The sequence below is a fragment of the Rattus norvegicus genome, chromosome 15 (genome assembly GCF_036323735.1).
Source record: "Rattus norvegicus strain BN/NHsdMcwi chromosome 15, GRCr8, whole genome shotgun sequence".
In the NCBI taxonomy this organism is placed as follows: Eukaryota; Metazoa; Chordata; class Mammalia; order Rodentia; family Muridae; genus Rattus; species Rattus norvegicus.
The window spans coordinates 85,922,847-85,948,747 of record NC_086033.1 but is presented as its reverse complement, the minus strand read 5'-3'; positions in this window follow the sequence as shown (position 1 = coordinate 85,948,747).

The following is a 25,901-nucleotide window of genomic DNA, read 5'->3' as shown; positions in this document are numbered from 1 at the left end:
ATCTGTTAAATCCATTTGGTTCATAACTTGATAGTTTGTCTCTGTTTAGTTTCTGTTTCCATGATCTGTCCATTGATGAGAGTGGGGTGATGAAGTCTCCCACTATTATTGTGTATGCAGTGCAATGTGTGTTTTGAGATTTAGTAAAGTTTCTTTTAAGAATGTGGGTGCCTTTGCATTTGGAGCATAGATGTTCAGAATTGAGAGTTCACCTTGGTAGAAATTTTTTCTTTGATGAGTATGAAGTGTTCTTTTGTATCTTTTAAAATAACTTTTGGTTGAAAGTCAATTTTGTTCAATTTTAGAATGGCTACCTCGCCTTGTTTCTTGGGACCATTTGCTTGGAAATTTTTTTTCCAGCCTTTTACCAGGTAGTGTCTGTCTTTGCCACTGATGTGTGTTTCCTTTATGTAGCAAAATCCTGGGTCTTGTTTATGTATCTGTTTTGTTAGTCTATGTCTTTTTATTGGGGAATTGAGTCCATTAATGTTAAGAGATATAAAGGAAAAGTGATTGTTGCTTCCTGTTATTTTTGTTGTTAGAGGTGGAATTATTTTTGTGTGGGTGTTTTCTTTTTTGTTTCTTGACAGAAGATTACTTTCTTGCTTTTTCTAGGGTGTAATTTCCCTCCTTTGCTGGAGTTGTTCATCTATTATCCTTTGTAGGCCTGGATTTGTGGAAAGATACTGTGTAAACTTGATTTTGTCATTGAATATCTTGGTTTCTCCATCTATATTAATTGAGAGTTTCCTGGGTATAGTAGCCTGGGCTGGCATTTGTGTTCTCTTAGGGTCTATATGACATCTGACCAGGATGTTCTGGCTTTTAGAGTCTTTGTTGAGAAGTCTGGTATAATTCTGGTAGGTCTGACTTTATATGTTACTTGACTTTTTTCCCTTACTGCTTTTATTATTCTTTGTTGTTTTGTATTTGGTGTTTTGATTATTATGTGATAGAAGGAATTTCTTTTCTGGCCCCATCTATTTGGTGTTCTGTAAGCTTCTTGTGTGTTCATGGGCATCTCTTTCTTTAGATTAGGGAAGTTTTCTTCTATAATTTTGTTGAAGATATTTACTGGTCCTTGTATTTCCCTATAATTCTTTAAGGGATGTTTGTGTTTCCTCTTTAAAGGCTTTTACCTGTTTACCTGTATTTTCCTGTATTCTTTTTAAGGGAGTTATTTATGTTCTTCTTAAAGTCATTTATCATCCTCATGAGATGTGATTTTAAATCTGAACCTTGCTTTTCAGTGTGTTGGATATCCAGCACTTGCTGTAATGGGAGAAGTGGGTTCTGATGATGCCAAGTAACCTTGATTTTTTTTTGGCTTAGATTCTATTCTTGTGATTGTCCCATGCCCTCTGGTTATCTCCTGTCCCTCCTGTGAGCCTGTGAGCCTGTGACCTTAGGTGTATCAGCACTCCTGGGAGACCAACTATCTCAGGGCAGGATTTGGCTATAGAGAGCTTTGCCACAGGATTAACTCAGGGGTACAGATAGAGACTGGCAAGATCCTGTCCCCAGTTTCTCAGTAGTTCCTGTGCCCTGTGGTCTCCTGATGGGTCCTTCTTTGACCAGTTATTGGAGCAAAAGCGGTCATTTCACCTGGGAACTTAAGAATGACATCATCTCTAGGAGACCATCTTTCCCTGGGCAGGATTTGGGTATGGGGAGCTGTTGCATAGGGTTAACTCTGAGGCAGCGGATGGAGACTGGGAGGCTATTATAATCTTTAAAAAAGTTATTTTGAGGAAATTTTTCTTTGGAGCCCCAAATTCTCACATCTAGTAGAAATTACAGCATTGCATTTTAGAAACTGCTCAACATAAAATTAATACGGGTTGAGTTATTGGATCATAACTCATTTCAGCAAGCAGAATTGTTTACAGCAGGTGAGGATGTGTATCCAGTTGCCCAGATATAGCCATGGGCTTTTTTTTAATCCATGCCTGAGTTTCCAAAATAATGACTCTGAGACTGAATGAATTATTTATGAATAATTACCTATGCCAAAAGCTTTGGTTAGTTCTTGCTAGCTCCCTACTCAATTATCCCATTTATTGTATCCTAAGTTCCACCGTGTGGTTAGAGATCTCTCCTTAGGTTCACAGGAATGTTAGAAAAATAATGGATTCTATATAATACAGTAGTAGATATTCACTTCACATTTCCAGGACTTTAGATAGAAGTTGGAATATTGAAATACTAAGTATTGTATGCCATTTTAATCTTTATATAAAAGAAGATTAAATAGTGAGGTCTGAGTCAGTCTTCATTGTCCCCATGCTGTGCTGTGCCTGTTCTACACCCTTGAGCTTTTTACAGGCGGAGTGGGAAGAGCTTCATCAGTGTGATTGCAGGTTCCATCTGCCTGGGACTCCACTCCTGGTAATGGCAGATAAGATAATTCAGTTCAACTCTAGTGCTGGAAAGAGCTAGCAAAGTTGAGAGAAAGATGAAAATATCTGCTTGAGAGCGTTGGTGGACTAACAAGGTGCTAAGGGATTAAGGGGTCAAGATGGCAGAGAAGTCCAGAGAGGCTAGGGCAGCCCTTGGGTTAGATAACCTTCTGAGTGTCACCCGCTGACCGTGCAGGAAGAGCAGCAGGGGTGGGATGTTGGCAGCACTCTGTGGGATCAACAGGGCGAGCCAGGAGCAGACTGGATGGACACACGTTTATATCTAGACTATATAAGAGATCCCATGGATAATAAGATAAAGACAAACAAATGAGATAGAAGACAAAAGATAGGAAGAATTATTTTGCCAGAGGATGGCCCCAATCAGTAATATCACACAGCCATCAGAAACTCTATAATCAAGAAGAGAGAAAGTCAGGTTTGGAGAGAAAGGACTTCACTGGTATTCAAGGCTTGGGGCAGCCTGGCATGATCTTACAAAGGTGAAGTTAGGCAACACCAGTGGAAATACACATGTCTATGCACAGACTGACAGATACATGTATGCATTATCTGCCTCAAAACTTTCTTATACTTCCCTCTGTTCTTCCTGCAGAATTCAGATATATGAGTATGTGGATTAATATGGAAACATATATATGAAGTAATATGAAAGCACACACATGTATTCTCATTATTTCACACTTCCTGCTGCTTTTTAATTCTACTGACATAACTGAAAGTTGACTAACACTTACACTGGCTATTTCCTGTAGGTAATGAGCACACTGAAGGCTGTTAATGTGAGTTTGATTCCCTGTTTATTTTCCCTTGATTTTTTTCTTACACCCCACTTCTACCCCGACTCCATGCCTCTGTTTACAGTATTAATTGGCTTTGACTATTATATTATTTCCCTTTTCTATGAGAGTCATTAATATGCAGTTATTTTAACTCTCTATGTGAGAATTTCCACATCTGTGTCAGAGCTAAGGCCAATTCTTTGACCCTGTGTATAATTATCTTCAATGTTGGACATATTGTATCAATTGATTAGAGCTGAGGTAAACAGGCCTTTAGCAGGAAACTTCGAGTTTACTTGGCTATATTGTTTATGTTTCTTGTGACTGCAAATGCTGGAGTTCTTAAATTTCTATAATGCCCTTGTTTTTCTGTCCACTCTTGATTTAGGGGATTCCCTAATTAGTTCTCAAAAAGAAAAACCCTTGGCTCTGCAGATTTTTCAATTGTAAAGTAGTTCTATTATGTTGGAGCCCTGTTGATGTGGTAAATGTGAGGAGAGCATTTTATAATCTCTAAATGAAAATTCAGCTTTTCAGGAGGTTTGTATACTAGGGACCTTGTGAGTCACAAGTTTTCTTCACAAAGTGTTTATGCATTGGTTGAGCATCCCTGCTCCACCTCATTTCCCTATCCCCATCTCTAGATTTAGTGCTCCCAATCTACTTCTTCGAAGTTGTGATCCTTTTAACTCCCCATCTTCTTCTCCAATGTGATGAGAAGGCTGTAAGGGGATACAACTGGGAGGAATTCCTCCCTTCAGCTTAAAGAGTATCTGAAACTTCCCCTTACCTATCCCTTGGAGATAATGTCTGTCACGGAGAGGGATTGGTTGAAAAGCACAGCACTCTCTTTCCTTTTTTCCTGAAGGATCCTGTGAAAACCGGGAGAAAATTCTACTCCCGGGCTATTCTACCTTGTGCATTATCTATCATTTGTCATGATTAAATCTAGATACTGGTTCATGGCACTAGTGGACTGTTTCCTGTGAGTAGAACTTGGCTGTGCCTTTTTGGGCTCTCCAGAGAGTCCACATTTTGAAGTAGGAGCTTGTTTTGCAGCTTTAGTTCTATGAAGGGCTCAAGAAAAGCTGTTGATTTCTAGTGTAATTAGGCTTCTCCCATGCATAGACAAGAATAACAATTTATGGCTCTTTACATGTAGGAGTTTAAACCGGAACCCCTTATCTTGTTTATAACAGACCACAGTTAATTAACCCAAATATCCTTTATAATATATTAGACACATACAATGAGCTGATCTATAGCAACATTAATGGACATATAAAGGACCGAATTTACAGTCACAGTTTCAAGCAATGATAACAGCAAAGAACAAAAAAGCCACAAAAGGAAAATGCCAAACAAGCATCAAACTGGATCGCATAAATCTTTACCAAGGAGCACGGGAATAGTTACTTGGAGGAGATCATGAGAAATATTCCTTATTTCTTTTTACATTGGTTGCAATTATGCACCTGCCTGCATTACAATATTTTTGGAACAAATTAGTATGTTATAGCCACAATGAAAAATATTTGCAAGAGAAGGCACTAAACATTGTGTTACACGTTTTCTAAGCTATCTGAAGACTCTTAGGATTTGCAGCTTATACAATTTGTGTTAAATAATTTGTAATATCAGAAATCTCCCCTACAAAATCAACATGCCTCTAATAAAGTGACAAGCAATGATAGACTTTTCTATCTGAAATTTAATAATTTCAGTTGAAATGATTATGTGTTTTGGATGAGGTTAAAGTCCTACTTGAAGATGTAACACACGGAATACTAAAAAAGAGATATTAAGCCAATGCTCTATAAGCTTAGGTGGCCTGGACTGATATTAAGAACAGTCTTTGTACCCCAGTCATGGAGTCTTATTGCTTGAAATCTTGCTGAATCAGTAGCTCTACAGGCTCACGAGCAACTTCAGCTGTTCCTTGGAGCCAGCCAACAATCGCTCCTCCTGTCATTGCCTCAGCACTGCATCGTCTCAGCTTCTCTGTTTCCCCATCTTCGCTGCTCAGTAATTTGTCTTTCTGGAGCTGTGGCTTCTGTTCACTATGATTTTTATCACATGACAGCCACTTATTATCTGCATGATTCATCTCGTTTCTATTCTTACCTGCCGTTTTTTCCACAAGTTTTCTCGGTTTCTAGAAGACTGGCAGACTTCATGCTCATAACGCCTATGATCCAGCAATGTTTGTTCAACTTCTGCCTCCTATGTAGTCTTTCCATGCAGACTACAGAGGGAAGCTGTCTATATCTTTAGGTCCCAGTCCATGGAACTGAGTGATCAGAACTGAATAATGTTCTTCTCACAGAGCACGATGTATTTATTCAGTGTAGGGAAAACTTTTAGAGCAGAGGAGTAGAATCCACCTTTGTTAGGTACTGGAGAGGGTCCAAAAAGGAAGTTTACACAAAGTTCTGTAGGTAGAGAGAAGAAAGCAGGGTAGGCTGACTGAAGATCAAGATGGACTTTAGACACACAAAAGTTAACTGTGGCTGCAGGGAGCCCCTGTATCCTTCTTTCAAGGGAGGGGAATTACAGAGATGGTTGAGAATTTGAGAGGCAATGTTCGTAACTCATCATTTTTTGATGAAATAAGATACAACTGAGATGTTGTGTTTAGCAAGGGCTGCAGCTTTGCACATGGTATCATTTAAAGAGAAGCGATTCTCTACTTTTCCACGGTGCACAAGGGCCTCTTGGGCAATCTGTAGCCACAACTAAGCCTTCATTTAAAGGACTTCTGGTGCTTGAGTTACATAAATGCACTTCCAACTGTGGCATTGGAAACTTGGAAGAAGAATTTGGGGGTTTTTCTTTGTTTATCTCCTTACTTTCTGGGAGGGAAATAGTAACAGCCAACCGAATGGAAATCCCTCTGAGAAGATAAAGACAGTGCCTTGAGCCAAAGAACAATTGGTGATTTGTATCCTGTTTGGTGAGAAGAAGATTAAAAAAAAGAAAAGTAACCAAGGGCAGAAAAATTTTGGATGAGTTCTTCGTAAAAGCTATGGATGGTATGAATTATAAGCAGGACTTCTGAAAACTTACTTCTTTAAGGTCCACCTTTCATAATCCTTGGAACCTCTGAATTTGTTCCATGGTGCTAGCGTGTTATGTGTTGTATGCTGTGATCTAAATGTGAGATGCTCTCCATGGGCCCATGATGCTGACCTATAGCTGGTTCTGCTTCTTTGGGAAGCTGTGGGGGCTTCATGTCCTGGAGTCTCTTTGGAAGAAGTGAGTCACTGGGATGTGTCTTTTGGGTCTCTCTCTCTCTCTCTCTCTCTCTCTCTCTCTCTCTCTCTCTCTCTCCCCACCTCTCTTGTAAATGGTCTTTCTGCTGCTTGTTTTCATTCATCACCATAGTCTATTCAAATACCCTTGACCTGAACCCCTAACACCGCAAGCCACAATACACTGTTGTTCTTCCTTTTCAGTTCTCTCAGGTAGTTTGCCGCCATGATGAAAAATCGAATTATCAACACAGTGTCTCCATTTCCTAAGGTCACCTCAGAAAAGTACTCAGACATGGGTGGCTTAAAACAGCATGAATTGATTGCCTCCTTGACCTGGAGGCAAAAATATTTGAAAAACTCACAAGGACCATGTTCAGAATCTGGGTAGAACATTCTCTTTCCTCTTGGTAAGTTCTGAAGGTGTCAAGGGAGCCATGGGATTCTGCGGGTTACCACTCCATCAGCTCAGTCTCTGCCTTTGCCTCAACAGAACCTTCTTCCTGAATCATCTTCCCCCATACATGTCTACGTCTGTGGCAGATTTCTGCCTGTCATGGCGACACCATCATCATGTATTAGGACTTCTCCACCCTTGTGGTGGTGGTGGTTTTGGCTTTATCCTTTTTCAGTGGACCCTATTTGACATTGTGTTGCCTTCGGCTGGAATGTGTTTTTTACAGGGGCAATTCAATTCAACTATGGCAATTGAATAAATTAAAAAAGGGACATATTTGGATGTCCAGGTGGGATTAATATAGTCACAGGAGAGCTTTCAAATTATAGGAATTTTTCTGGTTGATGCCAAAAGAGGAAGTGAGTGTAATTCAAAGATGGGTGGGATCTGCTATGCTTGCCTGGAGATAGAGAGACGTGAGTCAAAGAGTGTGGGCAGTCCTTAGCAGCTGTGGGTGGACTCCGGTAGATAGCTAGGACAAAACAGTCCTCAACCCACAGCTGCAAGGAAGCAAATTGGCCAACTACTGAGCAACTTTATAAGTGAATTCTTGGGAGGCTTCAGCCAAGAATAAATCCCAGACAATGTCTTGCTTTTCAGAAATGCAGAAAGCAGAGCAGGGTTTCTCAGACCAAAAAGCTGTGATAGAACACGTGAGTGTTTTACTGAGTATCAGGTGCTATGTTTGTAAACAGAAAGGTATAGCTTGCTGTAGGTTGCTCTCTAGTATTGAAGCTAAGACTTTAGAACTGTCCCTAAGTGGCATTTGAATCTTGTACCCTATAAGAGCTTTTGACCCAGTCAGAGTTTAGGAAGAGGTCATAACTAAGATTGGAAACAGAGTCTGGCAGCTGCCAAGCACTAGGGGGCAATACATGATTTTGCTGTGTGATTAGTGAGAACCTGATGCCACCCTTGAGTCTTTCTCAGGGCTGCTTACTGGGACTTTTAGAATAAATATATCAACAGGAGCTGTCCCTGGAAGCAAAGGATAAAGACCAAAAGAATCCTTCTATTTGGAGACATTCAGCCTTTTCTTAGTAGCTAAAGAAACAGAGGCTTGCTATAGATTGGGTTAGTGTGGGTCATCATTTCTGGCTACAGTGTAGTGCAGAATTCAGGATTTGGTGAGCGTCAACTAGGGTGAGAGGTGCCTTACCCAAGAGTGAGGCACACAGGCTAGAACTCAAACTGAGACTGCTCACTCGTGACAGACTAATATTCCCAGTGCATTCAGAGGAAGCAAGGCTCATGTCCACAGCAGGGCAAACTCACAACTTGCACCTCAGCATCGCCTCCTTGGGGAGGAGCTTGGACATCAGTGCATAGCCGATGTGATTATATATCCCTCAATTCTGCACCAGGGTGGAATCTTAGAGATGAATCTTACAGTCACGTCCTCCACATTTAGGGAAACTGGAAAAGAAGTCCACAGTTGCTCCTTTCTTTAGAAACATCTACTTTCTAACTCAACGTTTTCCTTGAATTTCGTGTATCCCCCTCTCCCCAGTTACCTCATAAGAAGAATTTAGCATAACTTTTTAAATAGTATAAAATACATATGCACACACCACGGTAATATAGTATTTGTCTTTTCATTTATACTCAGCTTAAAAATACATCCAAATAACTTATAATATGATGCAAATAACCTAAGAGGATCCAAGTTACTTTAGTTCCTCACGTTAGGGGCACATTTTCATTGAGAGCCAGTTTCTAGACCTGGGCAGAACCTGATCTTGGACAAATCAGTCTCTAGAGCTACTGGCTGAGTAGCATGCTACTGCTTTATTTTTGTCATCTCTGTCCTTGGATCCTCACAGCTGTTTCTAGTCCAGAAAGCAGGTTTAAGTCTTGGTCTGCTCCACCCTGTTGCAGTCATTCACTGTCAGTTTGCTCGGTGCCTTTCCTGATCAGGCTGTGAAGACTGATCCTTACACTGAATGTCCATGTGTCTATTGAATCCATACTTAACAACCATCCTGAGTTATTCTGCCTAGATCATTATGGGTTTGCTTTTGTTTGGTTTTAAGACAGGGTTTCTCTACACAGCCCTGGTTGTCCCGGAACTCACTACGCTGATCAGGCTGGCCTTAAACCCAGAGTTCTACTTGTTATTGACTTCTGAGTACTGGGATTATGCCCTGTGCCACCATACCCAGCCTTAACATTTTTTAAAATCTAAGCTCTTTGATATTTCAGAGCTATGAGATCTAAGAAAGCATCTTATGCAATATCCCCGTTTTCAGCATAAGAAATTTTTCTGAAGAGTTTAAGAAGCATCTATCCTAGATATATATCATAATAATTTCTCATTTTTATACTCTTCCTATTTGCAGCAATGCCATAATTATTTTGTATTCTTACTAGGGTAAAAGTTCCACAAGCTCAAGGATCTATCTTTTTTCTTCTAATGCTGTGTGTCTCACTATGGATAACACATGCTGGTGTCATTGATGAGAAAGATCACTGACAGGCTCTTAGTCACTCAGGGCCCTAGAATGTTTGTGGCCACCTTCCTTTATAGAGTGAATGTAGACATCAGTGGCACAGTTACCCTTTTTTTCTGCTGACTTACTGTCCATTCTTAATATCTTTGCAACCAAACCAGAAACCAGCCCTGTGAGGGAGATTTCATAGAGCTTTTCAGAAGAACATATGTTGCTTTAGCACGTCCATCTAAAATGCTACATATCAAGTTTATCACCTTCAATTTCACTTAGAACAGAGACATAATTGAACTAGAAAGGCTGATTAATATAAACACTAGAGGTGAGTAATGGAACAGAACTTTTATGGCCCTTTACGCTTATATATTACCACAGACATGAGATATTTGAACTAATATTTACTGATGACTAAAGTACATAATGACAATGTGCCCTCTTCTGAACCATTAGTAATGCATAGCCATGTCATCTGATAATGAGACCCATCATTAAACTGATGCAGAATTCTATATTTGTCATACTTGAGATTGCTGGTGTTCATTGGTTCAAGAGGTTATTTTCTGAATACTGTGCTTCAAGATAAAAGAGTAGTAAGGTTGATATGCATCATCGTTTAGAAGAGTCTAGGTTACCTATGAGGGAGGTAAATTATTTTCTGGTAAATCATTAGAGCCTGTTCTGTATCAAAGAATAGAATTCCAATCAGAATTTCCCATTTACTTTCGACCCTTTAAAACTCAGTAATGTTATACCAAACTGACTTCTTCTAGTCAGTACTAAATGATGTTCAATGCACTTTACAGAATTGGACAGCATGCATTCCAGTGTTAAAGCTTGCACTTATTAGATTTCTACTAAATCACCAGTTGAGTCACAGAAAGGAAGACTGGAAGGATAATCAAGTGATACCATCATCATCAACCCAGTATTTCATAGAGCGCAGAATATAATATTAAGAATATAGTTGTCTTTCAAGACCCTTTGTGAGTCCAGCTACAGTTAAGAGTCACTGACTTGCGAAACACAAGGAAGACCATATCACAGAAACATCAGTGACTCAGTTCTTTGGGGAAGTCATCAGGAGGGATCTCTGATCTCCAGTGCTATCAGCACAACCTCCTTATTTGGTAAATCTGGTAACAACAGTGGGCAGGAAATTTCTTCACACTGCTGTTTATCTAATCTCAACCAATGCTATTTCTGAAATTGTTTTATCGGCGATGTCATCTGTAAAGTGGTAGCTTAACATATATAACAAGGGAAAACAAAACTACAAATTGTCCAATGTGTTTGCATTAGACCTGAAAACTTCAAGAAATGAGATAAGCAATGAACAAGGTTGTTATTGGGGAGCAGTGACACAATATTTTGAAATAAGGCAGGTGTCTTAGTCAGTTGCTGTGAAGAGACACCATGACCTGGGCAACTCTTAAAGAGAGGCACGTACTTGGGAGCTCACAGTTTCAAAGGTTTAGTCAGTTATAGTTCCAGTGGGGTTCCTGGTGGAATGCTATAAGGTTATCGGGGAGGAGCTGAGAGTTCCGTCCAATACTCTTTTTCTCCTCATTCTTTCACAACTCTAAAAATTTGGGCAGAGGATGTAAGACAGATACCTCATCAACTTACCTTATTAACTATGTAACTTTAAAGTCAACATAGAATCCGATGTTATTGAGTGAGCCACAACAGCCTCTTACAATAGAGCTCTTTCTTTCCAGGCTGTGGACAGCATACATAGCCAGTGCCTGGTCTTCTCCAGGTTGTGAGCCTGCTGTTACCCCTGGCCAGACAGTTGTAGGACATCATTTTCTTGGGTCACACTAGACTTGATTAATGTGTATCATAATGCTGATAAAATAAATTTGAATGTAAGCATGTTGTTTGAAAAATAAAGCCTTTTCCTATAGAGTACATCCCAACTACACTTTCCCCTCCCTCCACTGCTCCTAGGTCCCCTTATTTTCCCTTTATCCCAGATTCACCCCTACTCTGTTCTTCTTCACAAAAGAGCATTCCTCCAAGAGACAACAGCCACAAAGGACAAAATAAGATCTAACAAGACATGGCAGAAGCCCTCATATAGAGGCTAGGCAAGGCAACTCAATAAGGGGAAATGACTCAAGAGCAGGCAGAACATCAGAGATACATACACTCCCCCTGTCAGGAGTCTCACAGAAGCGCCAAGCTAAGAATTTTTGAGAAATATTTTACAACCTCCTAATGAAATAAAGAAGAACTTGCATTTCTTTTTAAGGATAGATGTTTTAAAGTTTTCTCTTTCTTTTTTTTTTGATCTAATTATGTCTACTAACTATGTTGGCTGCTAAGAAATTTCTCATTTAATTCATAATTTAACAAGATTAAAAAATGAATTAAGCACTAATGTTCTAATTGGAAACAAAATCTATGAAGGAATTGGAAATGGTCTATCTAAAGGATGAAGTGCGCTTGCACTAACTGCTGGCGATCCTCCCAGGCCTCCATTTTGGTCTCCCTTGGAAAGAATGATTGCTGGGATATCTCCTTGGGTTTGTTTTCCTACCCTTGGAGGCAGAAACCAGTATTATCTTGGTTCCTTCCCAAGAGGTGAGTGCTGTCCTCTGCTCCTCATGACTGACCTCTTTTTCCACTCTGCTTTTACTTATGGACAGTTTCCCACTGATGAGTGTTTTGATTCTCTCTCATTATTCTGTGCTTATTAATTTTCCAAATTTTAACCCATGTCCTCGAAAACATGGCTCCAATCTTGTATAGTTTTATTTTTCTGTCATAAGTGATTCTTCGGTGGCAGATTCATTTACTATTTAATTTATTTAAATCCTTAAAAGTTGATAAAAAAGTTTTAATTTTACAACAATGTCTTTAACAGAAAGAGCTGACAGAGGCACCGAGATAGGACAAGTAGCGGGACGTTACACAGATGAACTGGCAACCCACGACTTCATCGCCCCTACTACAGCTCCTAGGTATAAGCTGAAAGAGATGGTTCATTAGTAGTTTCCTGATACAAGATACCGATTGATTCACTTTCCAGTGAATCATTAGCTGGCTGGCAAAAATTAGAAAAAGAAATGAAGAAGAAGAAACCCATTGCTTTCTTAGTTTCTTTTGATTTAAAGTGAAAAGGGAAGGAAGAAAGAAAGAAAAAATATTGCCGGTCAACCCTCACTTGAAAGGCTTCATGAAGTAGGACAAAATAGTCTGTGATGGTAAATAAAGTAATTGATAACAGGTGGCCTGCTAAGCCCTGCCAGCTGTAATCATAGACACAGAGAACTTTCACAGTCAAGCTTAGGGTCCTGACTGTACTTTTACGTGAATTGAAGCTTTGTAAGGTCCTGGAAGAAGAATAGAATAGCAGCAGAATGTTACCAAATGCTGGGAAAGTGGAGAACTAGAACCATGTGTTAAGAAAGTATATTACATTTATCATATTAGATCGTTATTTCCCATTTTTTATTCATAGATGCGAACATTTTCATAATTAAGGAGGAAAACATTTTCTTCACTAATTATGAGATGATTGATGGCCAGAGTTAAGGCAAAAACTATTTGCAGAAGCATAATTTGTTCTTACTTAAAGTAATGACATGTGTTGTTTAGATTAGTTATTCTGTAATGTTCCTTTGGAGAGAGTAAATTAACACATTACTTCTTAACATCACCAAGATCATGAGACTAAGGATTAAGCTTGACTAATACATGATTTACTGAGTCTCTCATAATCACAGAGTTGGAAGGAATTAAAGAGGTCCCTTCAGTGCACCGGGTGGGTATCGACTCCATGATTTTGTTGGTGGTGTTTGTTTTCAAGCCAGGGCTCCACTAAGTAGCTCTGAATTTCCTGGAACCCACTGTTTAGACCAGGATGACCTTGAACCCAAAGAGATCCACCTGCTTCTGTGATGGAATTAAGGCATGTGCTACCACGCACAACTGACTCCAGATTTTAATTGGACAAGAACAGTAGTCAGTGTTCTCCAGAAGAGCAGAGTCTGTCGAATATACGTTTAATTTTAGAGCTTGTGTTACACAGAGAGTCAGGACAGTCTCAGGGTGGCTACCTGCAGGCTACAGAGCTGTACAAGCCAGTGTGTGTTCAGTTAAAGAAGCTGGGATTCTCAGAACTGCAGAACCAATGGTGTCCATTCCGGGGCTAAAGGTCTGGACACTCCTTAAAGAATTGTTGATGCAAGTCTATTTTCATAGAGTCTGTGGTCTGGTGTTTATAAACAATGAATGGCTGGAGCCAACTGGACATCCGGTCAAGGAGACGTTACTCGCCTTAAGGCTTTCATCTTTTCAGCTTTTGTTTGCCAGTGTCCAGTCTATTCGTTGGTGTCATCCACACCAGGCTTGGATCTTCTACTTTGTTTTTGACTTTCATGCCGACTGTTTCTGGAAACACCCTCATAGATCCATGCCCAGAAACACCATTAGATATCTCTCAATCCAGAATGTTAATCATCACTGTATGAGAATTCATGGGACTTTAGTAAAGTCCCCTAATATTTGATAAGAATTGTGGTTTCTGTGTTACTAGTCATATATGATATTTCTTATGTTGTCTTGGTTCTTTGGAACAATGTTCATATCAGCAGAGGTTCACATAGGTCCTGTGTCAGACAAGGATCTCATCTCATTGAACTTGTTAATCCACATGATCTGCACGGCAGCTTTCTACAGTGGATCTTACCACTATTTTCATTTTACAGTTATGGCACTGGGAAGATGGAGTAAATAACAACTAGCAAGAATAGAACAGCGTACAATGTTCCACAGCTCTGCTCCACACTTAACCAAGCAGCCTCCGGTTTGTGTTTCCTTGCTCTGTAAAATTTCTATTTAGTGAGATTTTTTCCCCCTCAGTTCTGAAGCTTAGCATATTTGCTTAGCATATTTCTGTGACTGAAATGTTCAGACACTTCTGTTTGTCTATTTACTTCCTTTTTTGTGGATTTTATTGCTCTGTTTACATTTTCTTGTGCCTTCTTTTCAGATATTTACTAAGACTCCCTTCCCATTATTTTTCTTTATTTTTGTTATCTATTATCATTCTTTTGGAAGTTTCTTTATCTATCATTGTTTTATTTAATGGCCATCAGCTTCTGCTTAGCTGATTTGCTACATTTCTTTCTCTTTCCCGGAAGGCTTCAAAGATATTTAAAGACAATGGGTTGCACATTCCTTACTCTTTTATGCTTCCACTCCCAAAGCTTAATCTTATTCTTGAGTCTGTATCTTAGGACACTCAATGGAGTCATTTTCCTTCTCAAGAGTAAAACATTATTAGATTTTTCTTCAAAAGTTCTTCCCCCTCCTTCTTGAATATAGTCAACCATAAATAATTCTAGACTAGAAGAGCAGTTTGGAGAAAAGATGGAGAGGAAAATGTTCTTGTCCCATTGGGAAATAATGAGCAGTCTAGAGAGTCCAAGGAAGAAAAGGTGAAGCAATGAAACAGGGATTTGAAAAGATTGGTTGAAAATATAGATTTTTGATCTTTGTAATCAAAATGGAGCCTTGACCCCCTGGTCCTTCATTAACAGGTATCTTGTCTTTCGGGCAATGTGACCTTGAAAATTATGTCGTGATGAGCAATTATCTTCATTCTTCACCCCCATAGCTCCAGGTCTTCAGCATAACATCCCCTTTGGAGAGTTAGGAGCTCTCCTAGATGGAACCAAATGCCATCAGCTAGTCATAGGAATTAGAAGAGAAGTTAAGTGAGCAAGGTGGACACTCTAATGTACCTCATATTTGGAACACTACCCTAAGCACAGAGCTATTTGGGATGTCAACCCAATCACCAAAGTACCTTTGAGCTTAGAGAGATATTGAGGGTAAGAACTAGATGAACGTGTATATGGAAGAGTGGGTAGGGTTCTTTCTATCCTTCCCTCTCAGAATCGATAAATTAGGACTTTTGCCAACAGTGTCTAGTAAGCACACACATCTCTTCCACCATACCCAGCTATTTGCCTAAGGTATTTTAGTGACTTCTGTTTGATATATTCAGTCTGGCCATCTCCCTTAACACACATACTGTTGCCTCTTCTATATCAGTACTGCGAATTGAACCTAGGGCCTGCAGTGTGCCAGGGAATTTCTCTATCTTTGAGGTATAGTCCCAATCCTTCATGTTCACATTCTTGGAGTGTAGAGGGCCGCAATAACATTCGCCACCGCTAGATGGCGCTGGCTTCCACTGCACCCCACGTGGAAGGCCAGGATAGCCTCCGCCATTACAAGATGGCGCCAGCCTTCGCCGCGCCAGCCGACTCCCTTTCAGGAAGTTAACTGTGCGCATGTGCAAGAGTGCCTTCGTGCCAGGTCTTTGCCCACTCCGGGGCGTGCCTTATGAGATCATGGGTAAACAACCATTCAGGTGTGGGTGTGCCGCGCTAGGGTGTTTATAAGCACGCCATGCCGGTGCGTGGGGCCTCCTCTTTAAGTTTATAATAAAGTTTTGTCACAGTAAGGATTTCTATGTACCCGCTGTTTCTTGCAGGCGGGAAGTCGCGCGTGGGACATTGGAGATGTTATATTCAATAATCTATAGAAAAGAAGGCAAGTCCATATGCAAAATTCTCCATTCCCTTTTATAAAAGATGTTGTCTTACCTCAACTTTTAGAAGTGAGACTTATACAAATAAAGAAAGTTTTATTGAGTTAGAATAGGAAGTATTTAGTCACAAGAAATAATCTGTATTAATTAATTAGGAAGGCAACCAGGTCTTGGCAGAAGCCTCCCTGCAGGAGCACTGGCTGTCCTATGCTGGGGTCAAACTCAACACAGGACTTGTTTGAGAGAACTGTGTCTGGGCATAGGATGGAGGTAGATCTTTCTCTTTGTTTATTAAATTGGAATACAAACAAGTATAAATTAGCCATGGAGAGAACTATTTTACTTTCTCTCTATTTGTCTGACAAGGAGAAAGGAAATGAATCAGTGTCTCTGTCAGACACTTACACATCAGGAGTGTAAAGAAAGCCTTACAGGAGTTTTATACTTCAAGTCAGTTGTTTCTTATTTTGATTAAAGTAGAACTATAAAATGTGTTTTCTAAATATGCCCTACAACCATCACTTTCCTAGCCATGTTTTCAGGAAGTTTGTTTGCTTGAAAACTGAATCAATTTCTATTCCAGCATACTTACTTAAAAGGCCTACAGCGTAGCACGTAGTACAATAGCTCAGCCATCTCTGGACTCCTTGCCCACACCTCGAGGATTCTGGTGGGTTAAATCGCAGCAGGTGGAAGTAAGTCACGTCTCTGTGACAGGAGAAACATTGCTGTATTATTTCTATTTTCTTTGTGTTCTCTTTGTTTTGGTTTCTTCACTATGGTTACTTTACACTTAGTCTCTTCTATAAATTAAGATCTGAAAATTTGTCAGTGAAAGAAACCATAAACTGTTAAAGAAACAGGGAGAGGAAGAAATAAAACCAGTGGAACATAAGCATCTGAATGTTTCGTAGCTGTGATTCTCCTTCCGATAGTTGCCCTTTCTGAATCTCAAAAGTAATCCCTTTGCCTGTGCTTTTCATTCTCTCTCTTCTCCCTCTCTCCTCTCCCTCTCTCTCTCCCTATCCCTGCCCCTTCCCCTCCCTCTCACCTCTATCTTCAGGAGGAATTTGCTCCATGAAGTAGATTCCTTACTGTATACATTCAAATCCGATCTCTGCAATAACTTTTCCCCAGCATGTAAATAAATTTACCTTTCATTTTGCGCACACACACACCACACAGACACACAGACACACACAGATGCACACAAAGGGAAGGAGGAGGGGAGAGAGAGAGGGAGAGAGAGAGAGAGAGAGAGAGAGAGAGAGAGAGAGAGAGGATCAGTATGTGTGTTCAGTCTGGGGACAGAAAGAGCATACATTTACAGAGTAGAATTCCTGACACCCCCCACCCCCCACGCACGCTTATTTTCTAGTTCCCTGTGGTGCTGAAGGAAGATATTCACTGGCACTTGTCCACTGGATTTTTGGAGGGAATCCCAGATTTTATTATCCTGGTCACATTAGCCTAGAATGGATATCCCCCCTCCTCCCAAAATCCTAGTAGAGCATTATTAAACTCTGGAAAACAAAATCCCTACCCAAGTTCAGAATGTTTGGGAAGACTGGGTTTTACAAGCTCTCCATGGGGTCAAAACTGCCTGTCCTATTTCATATGAATCTTGCTGTTTAAGTGTCAAAATCAGGGTTGGCTCTCTTTGCACTACAGGAATCTTACTACGTGAGAGGACCTGAATTCAGTCATGAACACTCATGTAGGCTGGCTCACAACTGCTTGCAACTGCAGCATCAGAGGATCCAACACAGTTCTCTGCACTTCAAGAGTACTGCATCCATGTAAGGCCATACCTACCAGGACACACACAGACATGGGCCACAGACACAGACATGAATAGACACACAAGACCAAAGGCACAGAAACATACACACATATACAGACACACACACATAATTTAAACAATAAAAATATTTGTAAAAAGAAGGACTTATGAAGACCTCTGTGTTTGAATAAAAGGTGACTGGATAGGACCTAGAGGATTATAAAAGTAAACTCCCTCTTGATGCTGTAATTGTAGATACATATATGTACATATTTGTATGATTCAGAATCTACCACATACATTCAATGCATGTACGGTGCTAAGGTCCACAGCATGTAGGAAATATGTCACTTTGGTTGGAGATCATGATAACAGAACATGCGTTCGTAGGACAGGAAGAATATGGGTATCTTTCCTTCTTTCAGCTTTGCTATGAATCTGAAACGGTTCTAAAAATACTCTTTATGATAGAAAAGCGAGAAAGGTGTATTTCTCTGAATACACAGATTTCTTCTCACAAGTGAGTTCTCAGAGCCGTCCCTGCTTCTCTGTGTATTTTTGTGAGGTTGGAAACATTGGTCTGATGGTAGTGGTGTTTCAGTAAAGACCATGTTTATAAAAGCAGTCTTGCTCTGTGGTTTAATTTGCACAGTAAGCTCAGCATGCAAACCGTGCTTATAAAACACCAGAGTGATACAGAATTAGAATCGTGCTGTAGACTTTCTCCATGTGGATGACATAGGCTCATCTGTTTTCTCCTTTTATTTGAAGTCCTTACGGTTGCTCAGCATCATAAGAACAGAGCTCTGTGCAGGTAGCAGCTGTGGTGAATAGCTTCGACATGCCTTCGTTTAAACATCAGCTGTTGTTCTTTCCGGGGATTATTTTGACTTTTGAGGTTTTCGTGATTTTATAAATCATTCGAAAATTGCATGTTCCTCAGTTATTTCCCTGATTTCATGCCCTCCTCCACAATTAGAACGCTGGATTAAAAGTAAAGGACTCTGCCATTCGATGATCCCTGTCCTTCATTTCGCAATTTAGCTCAGCAGGGAGCTAACATCTCAGCTCTTGCTCTGTAAGATTAATTCATTAAAAGGCAAAGGAAAACATTAGTAATATGGGTTATAAGTTAACCCAAGCTGAAGCTAGACATTATAAAGGACAGGCAATCCATCACCAGGGTGACTGGTTCGTTTTACTTCTAACTCAAATAAACATCTGAGAATTAAAACAACAGAGAAATAGACTGAATCTCCTCTCTTCAGAAGTACCCAACCCTCCTCTGTATCTAAGTCTAAACATTTTACTTTCTCCTTTTTCTTGCATGGTCTGTGTTTCCTCCAATTTATGCATCACGAAGATTTCTGCTGAGGATGGAGCTCCTGACCTCTAATATAACCACAAGCTGCACATCTTGCCAGAAAGTAAATTGGGAGATCGTTGTAGTCCTGCTCTATCTATTACCGAGTAAATGGATTTGGGAGTCCTGTTTTGTTAAGTTGCAGTATGTGACCTTGTCTCAGGAAATAACTGTTCAGTGTATACTAACATCTGTGCTCAAAAGTAAGCAATTGTTCCTTCCCTTTAGAGAGCTTCTAAAATGTCCCCTGTGTTCACCTCAGGCATTCTCCATCACTGCATTAGGACATAGACCCTTCCGGTCTTGTTTTCACTTTGCTACCTTTTACATTTACCTTTTATTAACTTCTCATTGTGTAATCAGTCCACACATTGACACAGTGTATTCACACACACAAACTTTGGATGAATATTATAAAAGGCAACTCAAACTAGTGATACAACTTAAAGATGCAGGTACCAGCATACGACAATGGCAAAGAGGGCTTTGGCATCCGGCTGCTTGGTGTGAATATGGTATGGACGCCATGTGCCTCATGCATCTTAGAGAGGTTTGAACATCTCTCCATTATATATTCCTTAGCTATAAGCCGGGAACATGCTGCATTCCTACCAGGGGAGGTTATTGAAGGTACCACAGGATATAAGACTCTTGCTATCTACCAGTCATTATTCTAAAGTATCCATCTTCCCAGTGGCTGATCCCTCTTTCTTTGTTTTTTTCTGGAACTGTAGACAGGAGGTCTTTATAGGACTGATTGGGTAGGCTTCACTATGTGCAATAACGCCTCGTACTATGACAGACAGGTAGGCCTATCTTTTCTCTTCTCCACAAATAAAACTCTTGTCCAGTGGGCCCTCATTTTAGCATACAGAGAAGTAATTCATCTTAAGATCTGACAGCTGAAAGCATCATGTCTGCTCTATTCATCCATGGCTTCTTTGAATCTGTCACAGCACAACGTACTAATTCAAGAACTGCTTATACAAAGATAGGCTATGTTTCTACCAGTAGTTAGGGCCAGGTTATTTCTGCCACCCTGCAAGTCATGAAGAGGAGGTTGTGGTTGACTGTCCCAAAAGAGTGTGGTAATAAGCTTTCACACCTATTAAAACCTAATTTTCTTCTTCTTCATTATCATCAATCATCTTTATTAATGTCATCCGAATCCAAAGCTACTCATAGTTGATCAACTCTGGCATTTTATGCAGATCATCACAGTCTTCCAAATCTCAAATAAGTATGTATCAATATTCTTCTTTCATTTGGGTAAAACCCATTGGGAAATTAAGCAACTAACCCAGAGGATATGAACAATATGTAAGATTTGAGCCTAGAATGTTACTCACGTCAGTCTGCCTCTTCAGGCAGAACTTACTTACTGTGCATTGCATGACAGAAATAACATGAACAACTGCCTGCCTTAGAGCATTGCTTCTCCTATGTGTCAACCACGGGCAAGCCACAAGGAGCCAGACCCAGCTGCCACATCCATTTCCTAGTAGAGTGCTATGTTCTTAGTAGAGTGCCACCAAATGTTTGTCGGAGGAAAATGGACATCTGAATATTTGCCTCCACTTTTTACATTTCTCAAGGTCACTGGTGACTAATGACACTTTTGGCTTGATATCTTGGCTATTATAATGGTCTTGGAAGAATTGGGGAACCTTGGCTCCATTATTCATAGAGTATGTCAGCATCGTTAATAAGAGAAGAGGCGCCCTCCCCCCAAGTAGCTGAATGACATTCATTTGCACCTTATGCAAACAGAACTTTCTTGCAACTGTAAACAATATACAGCAATTACATGATTAATTTGGCCAGGAAGCACCCTAGTAATTCCACCCACCTTAGGATTTAAGTGGTTTCACCTAAGTGGTGTCTGTTATTCTCATTATTTCTTACTAATTTGGTTCAGAGAATAACAAGATGCAGAGCACCAATTAAATGATCTCTGTCAAACATTCAACTTCCCTTGTGCTTTATTTGCCCAATAATAGCTGTTGTAGCCTATATATTTTAGTTTTATCGTGTGCTGAGTACAGTCCTGCCAGCATTTATTCCAGCATGGTGAGGAGAAATGTATGTCTCATTGTGAAGCAAAGCTATTGCAGGCAGCACAGTGAAACCCCATAACGACGTACTGTGCTGAGAATGGCTTCCATGGTGGTCTATTTTACTGCTCTGGGAACTAAATTACCAACAAATAATGAAAATAACAATAACCAATGCACAGGCCCAATATACCCACAATTTCCTGCTCCAAAGATCAGCTTTCCATTTATAAACAAAAGGGTGGTGTGTCATGTGATACATAACAGACATATGTTCCTGATAGTGTTGAGTTTCTATTTTGTATGTCAAAAGCACAGCATGATATTGGTAATATTATAGCCAGGTTCATAGCTGGGACATTTGAAGGAGAGTGTGGCTTCATCTATTTTGATTCAATGTAACAGTAGCAAAAGTACAATATGAGAGCAAAAAGCACAAGTCGTAAAGACTGGCACATTTTATGCGTATTTAAGGCACATTTGCAATTCAAATAAGTTGCAGAAAGCAAGACAGCAAGCTAATGTTTTTATCTATTTAGAATTCAAATATATTTTGTCTCTCTGAGTTAAAATTGCACAAGAAGACACCGGTAATATGTACAATTGCTTGGGGACATGCAGGGACACCCTGCCAAATTAAAAAGCATTAATTACATTAGTGAGAATTTGTATGGTATCTTGCTCCTTCGATTTTAATTTTTTCCCCCTGTTCTTGAGATCGCAGTTCTATTCTAATTGAAGTGGTTCTAAACTTTTAGGGTAAGTTATCATGGCACATACGTGTAGCATACTACAACTGCTCCCGAAGAGTTTAGTAAAGCTCTAAAACAAAGAATTTAGTGAAGAGCCACTACCAGCCAGGAAAAGTGAACACATTTAAAGATGTTTCCTTTTGCTGAAGCCCTTTGGGAAAACTTGATATAACTCTTTATTCTAAGAAGTTAACAAAATGCTGCTGCGGCTAGTCGCGTCTGTGCTCTGGTGATCGTGCTGATACATGGAGTACTTTGCATATATTGATTTTAGGTTTAAATGAGCATCTGTGAAGTGTTTAAAATGAATGGACAGGGTCTTGTGGTTTATAGACTAGGGCCTGGCATCTATTCTGCCTGCCAGTGTAAGTGGGTAGCATCTCGGGCTGGGTAGAATAGAGCCAAGGCTTCTGTGAGAACTCTAAACTCTGTCACCATGGCTCTCCCCACTCCCCTCCACACACACAAACAAAAAGGCAAAATATGCAGTTGCTGTGCAGAAAATGGAAGCGATCCAGCATCTAAATGCCAACCTTGCTTTGTTTGTTATCTAAAATAGCTCCAAAGACATCAGAGTGTGAGGAAAATGATATTCATGAGAAAAAACAGGATTTGGAGCACTTGGGTTAAAACCCGGAGTACTCATGTACAAAGAGTTGTCAATATACAGTCTCCTGACAGTTCTCCGGTGCATTAAAGTCCTGTCAACTCAAATCCTATTATCATTGTGGATACACTCATTTTCCTAGCCAAACCTTGAACAGCAGAGATACGCTAGAGTTTTCAATGGGTGTGTGTGTGTGTGTGTGTGTGTGTGTGTGTGTGTGTGTGTGTCTTTGGAATAAGGTTAAATGAGGGTATAAAATACAGAAGTTGTGTAGACAGAACTTTACAACTGTCACGCACAGTCCTTACTGTTACTCTAATGATAACCCTATTTCTGAAAATAGAATCTTAGATGGATAACCTCAATTCCCACCTTCCTAACTGTACCCCACTTCTGCTTTCTAAAATATGCTCCACTCACTAGTTTTCTCCTGTTGTGTTATTTCTGTTTATCTCTTAAATTATTTCCCCCTTTCAGCCTTTTAATCCAGGTGTAGGCTTTTCCCTAGAAGTGGGAGCAGGTCATATTTTCAGATGACAATGGATAAGATTTGGCATCATATCTAGTGCTACAGAATAGAATATTCCCTTAATGTTTGCCATAGCCATACACACACACACACACACACACACACACACACACACACACACACACACACACACATATATATATATATGACAAAACTGCTTCAGGTTATAAGTAACAGAAGTCTGATTTAACTGGATAAATTACTAAAGAACAATGTGATCATTGAGCAGATATAAGGCTGGATTTTCAGACTGGATACTAATAGTTTAAGGATGTAAAAGGATTCGGTTCTTTCTAGTTATTCACAGTGTAGACTTCGTGCTGAAAGTTGATCCTGGTATACATTAAAGCTCTGGTCAGTAACACAGGAAGCTTCTTGCTTTCTTCATCATCTTGGTAGATGAGAAAGTCTTCTTTCTATAGCTGCCTTTTATTGCTGAGAAAGCTCTGGAAATTGTTCCCTGATGTCTCATTGACCTGATTTAAATCACATGCTCACACCCTAGATAATGGTTTTATCCTGAGAAATGCCGTGAGCTGCCCACCTATAATTGGCTTGTTAATGCTTATGCAGGTAGAACGGTTTCCTTGACTGGCAGAGAGTACACTAGTGCTCGCCCTGGAATGAAGGCAACGTCATGTGAAGATGTACAATGGGGAGTAGACTCAGCACTGGGCAGGAAATCAAATATGTATCGTCTCACAAAAATTAGTTATCCCATCCACAACGACTGATGGCTGAAGGGTCACTACATGAAGTCCATCTTTTCAAGTACAACTTCATTGACCTCTTTCTGAGGTCATTATTAGCATTTACATCAGCATTAGCAGGGAATTCTGACATCTCCATGGACATTTGGAGAGAATTATAATTGTCTCTCCCATCTTTTGCATCTATGTTTATTAGCATGGAGATCTTAAATTGGATTTTTTCTTGCTTCAACTTATTACAGATGTGGGTGGTTTCTCATGTAGATCCTCAAGATCTTGGAGAGCTAGAACTCATAGATTCTTTGGGACAGGAGGATTTTATATAGAGATGGAGTTGATAGAGACAAGAGAGAACCTTCGGTATCACTGTGGATGGTGTAAGCATCACGGACATGAATGGAAACTGAGTCATGAATGAGCTCTAAGTGTATGTATGGTGCTTTCATGTGTCAACAACAGAGTGTGGGTGCTGATGAGGCTCTCTTTGCGTCCTGGAATGGCTCTGCATTTTCTTCACAGTACAGTCTCTAGTTCTACCTTCCATCCATCTCTGTGTTTGTTTTCTACCTCCTCAGATAGATCCAGTGAATCTCATATGGATTTTCGTTCATTGTATGTTCCTTCCAATCAGTGGTTCACTTGGAATTGTCTTCCCTAAGGCTCTACACCTTAGGAACCGATGGGATAATACTTTTTCCATGTCTGTTTATCTATGCATATTGATGGAACGACTTATTTCACCCTCTTTCATAAAATCTAGTCATTTCACATGCCTTTAATTTCAAATTAGTCTCAGTCTTCTTTCAAAATTACATACTCTCGGAGCCTCAAGGACTGAAATTTTTTTTATAAGATGAGGTAGTAAATCAATACTGTATGGTGTATCATTTATTTTACGTTACTGGCTTTGTACCACTAGATGGTACATTATATGATTCTCAGAGAATCTTTTTCACTTGATAAAAACATTTTCTATAAACTCTGAGTTTTGGGGAATTTTCAGATGTCAAAAACGTTCTGCACTTAATTTAAAAACACAGCCAAATAGAATTTATCTTTACACTGCATCCTTCATTTCTAAGACATTATTGATAGCCCGTTGATTAGTAGAATCATTAATTTTACTTGACATTCACAAATAATTATGGTTAAATAAAATGTTTTATATGCATAATAATAATATCAATATATTTAAGTTTTTTTGAGAAAATTGCAGAGGGTTTCTTATTTTAATTTCAGTTATAATATTTTTTTAAATAGTCACTTATTTTTGTTATGTTCGTTTGAGTGTTTTGTCTGCATGCATGCCTGGTATCCACAGAGGCTAGAAGAGGGCAACTGATTCCTGGAGATGGGGGTGTAGAGGAGAATTAGCCGTGTTGTGAGTGCTTGGAACCCAACACTGGTCAGCTGCAAGAGCAGCAAATACTTTTAACCTCGGAGCCATCTCACCAACTGCTGTCTCAGTTATCTTTAGCCTGTAATGACAAGTATAATTATTGTGTCTATCTTATAAAAACCTTAAATAAACAGCAGAAGGCCATGTGATGTAGCAGAGCTGCTGTTTAGCCGAATCTTATTCTGAAACCTGCACTATCTCCATGACTAAGCTACTTGTACTCACCACTGAGAATATTCCTTCTATAAAGCCTCATATTTCTCTTGACTTTCATGAACTACTGGTCTCTTAAAAATTACACATATTTTTTTCATTCCAAGATATAATGCTTAATATGTTTTTATTTGTATGAAACAAACAGCTTCTACTATATGGTTTCTAGATGTTGACTCAGAGGGAGATCCACCTCATTTTGGTTGGAAGAAAATATAGGTCTCTCAAAATTATAGACTAATTAGTTTCTTAGACAGTCCATCTGAAAGATGAGTCAATGGCAATTACCTAATTGATATATTACAGACTTTGATTCCCCAGGATTATGTGTCATGAGAAGTGACAGAAATGTTTGTGTTGAGAAAGAGCCTAAAGCAGTGCCTGGCAGCTGAGAGTTACCCTAACACCTTCAGCCTGGCCCTGGTGTTGCTAGGAGCTGGTTTGAACATCACAGCAAGGCCTTTGTTCCACTGTAGAGAAAGAATGACCCAGAGGGTACTAACATCATGTACACTCACATGAGGACTGTGATGGTGTGTAACACAAACGAGAGTGCTTACACA